Genomic DNA, 7044 nt, shown 5'->3' with positions numbered 1-7044 from the left:
CAGTTGAATTGGGAAATCTCTCAGCAACAGAGTCCCGAGTCTGCTGGAGGGGACCACTGTGTACAATTAGTATTTGATGAATGGACATTAGGATTTATTCACTCAAACCCATTACTAGCCCTCCCTGGGAGGGCCCTGTGCTGGGCACTGTAGGAATGGAGATGAATGAGACTCGAGAGCCTGGAACGGGGGCCATGAACACACAAACAAATCGCTACTACAGTGTGGTTCATGAAGCAGACCACAGCGTGTACTCATGCTGGGCAAACCCAGAAGAGGGCAGTTTTCATTCTGCAGAGGAAATCTGTAGAAGGCTCCATTACAGGAGCTGACATTCTCAGGCAGCCGCTAAGGATGACTTAGCCAAGCAGAGAAAGCTAAGTGAAGGACAAAGGGAGGCAACGGGGACACAGGAGTAAAGGCAGGGCCCCTAAGTGCCATCCAACCTGTTATCACCTTCCTGCCTTTGAGCAAACTTCCTGTTAATTAGTCGATTTAATGACTATTTACTGAGCTCCTGCAGTGGGACTCCTAATGCTTGAAAATTTGGGGGCACTACCTGGAATTCTTAATCAATGTTTGAAAAAGAACTAGGTGTTTCTGAACTAACTCTGATGCATGTTTATCTTCAGAAACTAAAGTCAGCAGGAACCATAGAACAAATGCAGAACTGCACAAGTGCACGTGCATACACACATACACACACACCCCACACACACCTTCTTGTGAGGATGGAGACTGTGGAGGGGTTTAGAGCATTTTCACCTTCACGCTTGATTCCCTTCTTACTCTGACTTCTTAGATTATATCTGATGGGTTGACATCCTTTCTCGGGGACTGTTAATAACAGATCATACTCCCAGCAGGGCCTTGAGACGTGCCTTTCCCCCATCAGGGTGGCTATAATCAGAGACAGAGGCCTGCGTGAACAAACACAGTGAGGCCGTCATGCCTTCTGTAGGGATTTCTGGGGCTGAGCTGACTCTTAGTTCTCTATCCCTTTATTCCCTCAAATACTGTAGAAAAAAATCTGCTTCCAAGAAGAAGCCAACCGTGCCCTACCCCACACTAAGCTTCCAGGCCTGGCACAGGCTAGAGCTGCCAGAAAGAACTTTGAATGAAATTTAGAGTTTTAACTAACACCTTTGGCTGGATACTTTTATTCTTTTATTAGATTTATTTTATTAAGTATAGTTGATTTATAATATTGTGTTAATTTCAGCTGTACAGCAAACTGATTCATTTATGTGTATATATATACATTCTTTTTCATATTCTTTTCCATTATGGTTTATCACAGGATATTGAATATGGTTCCCTGCGCTATACAGTAGGACCTTGTTGCTTATCCATTCTATATATAATAGTTTGCATCTGCTCATCCCAAACTCACAATCCATCCCTCCCCCTTGGCAACCACAAGTCTGTTTTCTATGTCTGTGAGTCTGTTTCTGTTTCATAGGTAAGTTCACTTGTGTCATATTTTAGATTCCACATGTAAGTGATATCATATGGTATTTGTCCTTCTGACTCCCTTCACTTAATATGATAATCTCTAGGTCCATCCATGTTGCTGCGAATGGCATTATTTCATTCTTTTTTATGGCTGAGTTGTATTCCATTGTATATATGTACCACATCTTCTTTATCCATTCATCTGTCGATGGACATTTAAGTCTCCATGTCTTGGCTACTGCGAATAGTGTTGCTATGAACATAGGGGTACATGTATCTTTTTGAATTATAGTTTTGTCTGGACATAATCCCAGGAGTGGGATTGCTGGATCATATGGCAACTCTATTTTTATGGAAACTTTTATTCTTGAAGTGTTATCACATTTGTGACAAGTAACTGGAAAACCTTTCATTACCTACAGATGACCAGAAAAGTCAGGGGACCTGCCGTACACATACCGAAGAGCAGAAGGGAACTAGCTCCACAGAGCAGGTTCAAGCAGGTGGTGGGAAAGAATTAAGTTGGTTTCTCTCTGTACTCTCCAAAGTTCTGTTCTTAAAATGGGATGTTTACCTACTTTCACCAGGAATTCTCAATATTCTGCTAGCCCAGCAGGTTGAAAGTTGTCATCAACACAATGGCTGGCTGGGTTCAAATCCCATTTCTACACTTACAGGTTTGCATAAAATTAGGCAGGATCGGGCTTCCCTGGTGGCGCAGTGGTTAAGAATCCGCCTGCCAGTGCAGGGGACACTGGTTCAAGCCCTGGTTCGGGAAGATCCCACATGTAGTGGAGCAACTAAGCCCAGATGCCACAGCTACTGAGCCTGCGCTCTAGAGCCCGTGTGCCATAACTACTGAAGCCTGCACGCCTAGAGCCCGTGCTCTGCAACAAGAGAAGTCATCGCAATGAGAGGCCCATGCACCGCAACGAAGAGTAGCCCCCGCTCTCTGCAACTAGAGAAAGCCCGTGCGCGGCAACAAGCACGCAACACAACCAAAAATAAATTAATTAAGAAAAAAAATTAGGCAGGATGTTTATTCTCTCAATAGCCACATAGAGCTTAGAACAGAGTCTGGTACATAGCAAATGTTCAGTCAATGAGGGCCAATGTCATCAACTTACTCATCAGAGACCTTGAAATTAATCAAAGTTTTGCTCATTAACCTCTAAAGAGAAAGAGGTTAGTAAACATTTGGAATCTTGCTCCAGCCAGAACAAGGCTGATGCCACTAGGGGTGCATCCCTTACAGGACAGCAACACCTTTGTTTCCAGATTTCTGCCTCTAGGACCCACCCAGTTCAGTCCCTGTTCATAGTCATTGCCAAGAAAGGCTTGTTGAGCAAGTGAGTGAAGGAATGCATGAATGAATGCGTGCATGCGTGCATGCGTGCCTACTCTGCCTATGCTCTGGCCGCCGTGATCTGGTTGCTCTGGGGCCAGTTGAGTGGTTAGGATCTCTCATCTTTCCTTACCTTGAAGCTACTGGGGTCTTCAGAAACTCTTCCCAGCATGAGTCCCTCACTCCAACCTCTGATGACTGAAAGGCGATTGTCCTAAGCAGTTGCATAGCAAATTGTAGCATGTATCAGAATCACTTGGAGTGCTTTTTAAAATACAGATTGCTGGGCCCACCCCAGAATTTCTGCTTCAGTAGGTCTGGTTAGAAATTTGCATTTCTAATAGTTTAGTGGTTTCTAGGTTGAAATTTGCATTTCTAAGTGATGCTGATGCGCTGCTCCTGGGACCACACCTTAAGAAACATTATTCTAAACCGTGGATTTGATGTCATCACCCACTGCTTTAAAAAATCTCAGAGAGTTCCCTTTAAAAGTCCACAAACTAAAGCTACGAAATAAGGTCCACACTCTTCAGACTTGGTCCCTTCCAGCTTAACCCCAGTCCAACTTTCTGGCCTTGTTTCCTGCCACTCCCCTCATTCTCTAGCCTCACTGAGCTACTCTCTATTTTGTGAACATTCCATGGCGCTCGCTGCCTTTGCATGGTTCCCTCTGCCTGGAATGCCTTTCTCAGTTTTGCTAACAAACTCCTGCTCATCCTTGAAGACCTGATTCAATTGTCAGTCTCTGTGTCACTTTCTGTGAGCTCATGTGGATATACGGTGTGGCTTCAGCACACTGTACATGGCCCTACTATCATCCTTGCACATTGTCTTTTAGGTGCCTGTTATGTTACTTGACTGTCTGCCCCTCCAGCCATGACCATGTGTTATTCCTATTTGATGCTCAAAGCCCAGCACAACACTTGCCAAAAGGAGCAGTTTAGTGCCTATGTGATAAATAAGTGAGTTCCAGGCTACAATTGCCCTAGCTGATATCTAGCCTGCTCCACAGACGTTTACTGTATTAATCAGCTATCGGTGTAATAATGCTGCATAACAGACACATACACACAGTCTCCAACAACAAGCTGTGTGTTTTTCTCGCACAGCTAGGGCAGCTCTGCTTCAGGCAGAGATTTGGCTGAGCTGGGCCACAGGCTGCAAGTTGGGTTCAGGCTTGCTGTACACATTTTCTGATTCTGGGACCCAGAGCTCTGCAAGACATGCTCTTCTCGTGGTGGATCACATAAGCGCGAGAGGTCTAGACAAAACATGCAAGCGTGCTTACAGACTCTGCTCACATCACATCTGCTAATATTCTGTTGGCCAAAACAAGTCATAGGGCCAAAACCAACATTAACAGAGTGCCATGGTGCCACTCTGTCTGCCAGGGTACCAAAAAAACCACATGGCAAAGTGTATGGAGGTATGATTCTATAAGAAGCCAATTGGGAACTGGGAAGGAAGTATTGGAAGAATAACAATCCAACCTATCAAATATATTTTCCCATCTTAGGGGCCTCAATCATCTTTGTTTTTTCTGTTCAGATGACACAGTAGAAACCCAGGCACCCAGTGAATCTCCATTGCTAACCCTGGACATTAGCTGGGCTATCTCTGGACTTCAACGGCTGCATCCATAAGATGGACAGAGCTAAGCAAAGGCCCAGAAAACCTTGGTGGTATTCAGCCTTTTGATAAGAAATAGAAAAGTTGCCCCTCAGATATTTCCATATTTCTATTCCCTCTCTTAAGAAAAGCATTGCCACTGGTTACACTGGTTTTTCTTTTTCTTCTTTGTTTTTTTTTTTTTTTTTTTTGATTTGTGTCTATACTACATCATAGTTAAGATGTAGCTAGTTCCTTCAAAATCTCACTTGAACTTCGGCCGTGCTTGCAGTTGTTCAAGTATTGATACTTAGAAAGTCATCTAAAATAATAGATTATCCTCAAAAATGTGCCATGTTGTGGTTTAAGGACTATGCTCTGGGTGGTCTGGTGGTTTACAGACGGTTGTGTAGGCAAGCCCAGCCGGAAGGGTCCTTTAAGATGGCAGAGAACTAAGAGATCAAAAGCTTCAGACAAACGGGTGTTCTTCCCAGAGCCAGGTGGGAAGAAACTGTCCTGTTACTGTACTATATATAGTGCTTGTGCTCTGAAAATAAGAATATTTTTTTTATAGAGCTCTGGAGATTTAATTTGGGAAAGAGGTCATTGTGACCTGCTCTCTGCTGGTAAGTCAGGACAGACCTACTGACTTCCCAGGGTGGTAACTGGAGCCAGTCAACTGATTCTTGCCTCACTGCTTCAGCCTTGAACTTCTGTCAACCATAGGGCTGGTCCGGAAACACCAGAAGGGCTGGACTGAGCCACTGCATTTTTTTTAGTTACCATATACAAAGTCATTATAGTCATTAGTGGAAACGCCATTGTTAGAGAAATACCGCACTAGCCTGCTTGTGTCGAAAGCACAATTTCCATTCTTCTTTTGCAAAATATTATGGGTTTGAAATTTCTCCTTTTCGATCTAATTCTTCTTTTCATAATGGTACTTTCCTTGAGCTGAGGCCTCACTCACTATGATTTTACCTAATACTTAATCCAAAGGCTGACAAGCAGCCCTGCCTAAACCAGCAGAAGGGAACCAGTGGAAGGAGGCCATAAGGCAGTTCCCATGGAGATGGGAGAAAAGACAGCAAGCCCCTACCCCACCCTCTACACACCCACACTCGTGTTCCTGAGAGCTTATTAGGGAGTGAATGTTTGTATCTCCCCTCCCAAAATTCCTGTGTTGAAATCCTGACCCACCCTCCATGTAATGGTATTAGGAAGTGGGGTGTTTGGGAGGTAATTAGGTCATGAAGGTGGAGTCCTCTGTGAATGGGATTAGTGCCCTGAGAAGAAGAGACTGGAGAGTCTGCTCCTCCCTCTGCTCTTCACCATGTGAGGACACAAGAAGGTGGCCATCTGCAAACCAGGAAGAGGACCCTCACCTTGCCAGCACCTTGATCTTGGACCTCCCAGCCTCCAGAGCTGTGAGAAATAAATGTCTGTTTTTTAAGCCACCCAGTCAGTGGTATAGCAGCCCAAACCGACTAAGACAGGGCTGCTCAGGGCTCTAGTGGGAGCAGCACTGGTGTGAGAACCAATGAGTAAGTACAGACAGTGGCCAGCCTCCTTTCCCAACCAAAGCCCCGGGACCCAGGCCAGCTCATCCCAGAGAGGCTCTGCCAGGACTTTATGGAACCAAGCAAGGAGCAGCCTTGCTCCAGGCCAAGTCATAGGCCATGGGCCAGGCCCAGCTTCCGTGAAGCAGTCGGATCAGGGAGAGGCCCTGCCCCAGTCTGTACCTCCTCCTACACTCTTTGCCAAGGGCAGGCTTTCAGGGGGACATGTGGGCCAGGAGCCCATCACAGCTTTCACATGTGTGGCTCCCTGTAGGACTGAACAACTGGCAGCCTCTTGGCTCTGTTGACGAGAGCACTAAGAAGGTTTGCTTCCAGTCTCCCCAGGACAATGGTAACCCAAAGGCCTTCAACATTTCTAGCTCTCGCTGGGATCTAGACACACTGGGCTGGGGACTGTATGGGTGGTGAAGGCTGTGCTCTTGGCTGTGGCTATGCTGTGGGAAGGGCAGCGCAATGATACAGGACAAGGGTCAGTTCTCCTCGAAGCCCCCCACTGCCCTATCAAGTGTCATTTGTCCTCAAGACAACTCCTTCTTCGGGCAAAGAGGAGGGACTGACTGCTCATTCTCCTCTCCTAGATACTTTGGAACCCCTGGGACCAATCACCTCAAGGCCAGAGAGAATGCAGCACCTCAAGACCTGGGCACGGGACTGAAACCAGTAGGGCTGCCCAGGGAGAAAATTTGCAAATGGCCAGGCCTGAGAAATAAGATGACTAAGAAAGGAATCCAAGGAGACAGGCCATCAACTTAGAGATCTACCTGTGCTCACAAGCAGAAAGCAGAGGCTCCATAACTACAAACAGGGCAGAAGAAAGCAGAAACCTGACAATTCGAGTCAGACATGGAGCAGACAGAGGCAGGCTGGCCCAAGTGGGTAGCGTGGATGGTTCAAGGCAAACCATACAGAGCCCAGATACCAGCCCTGACAGCTCTGTGTGAAATTATAGAACACTTCCATTGGCTCAGACCAAGGTCCTAAAAGAGCAGCTCCTCTGGAGAAGAAGGACCCCATCAGTCACTCTTGGGAAAACGGCATTCAATTTACAACACTGAT

This window comes from Phocoena phocoena, chromosome 16, assembly GCF_963924675.1.
Source record: "Phocoena phocoena chromosome 16, mPhoPho1.1, whole genome shotgun sequence".
Classification (NCBI taxonomy): domain Eukaryota; kingdom Metazoa; phylum Chordata; class Mammalia; order Artiodactyla; family Phocoenidae; genus Phocoena; species Phocoena phocoena.
The sequence above is the reverse complement of the archived record's forward strand: the minus strand, read 5'-3'. Positions refer to the sequence as shown.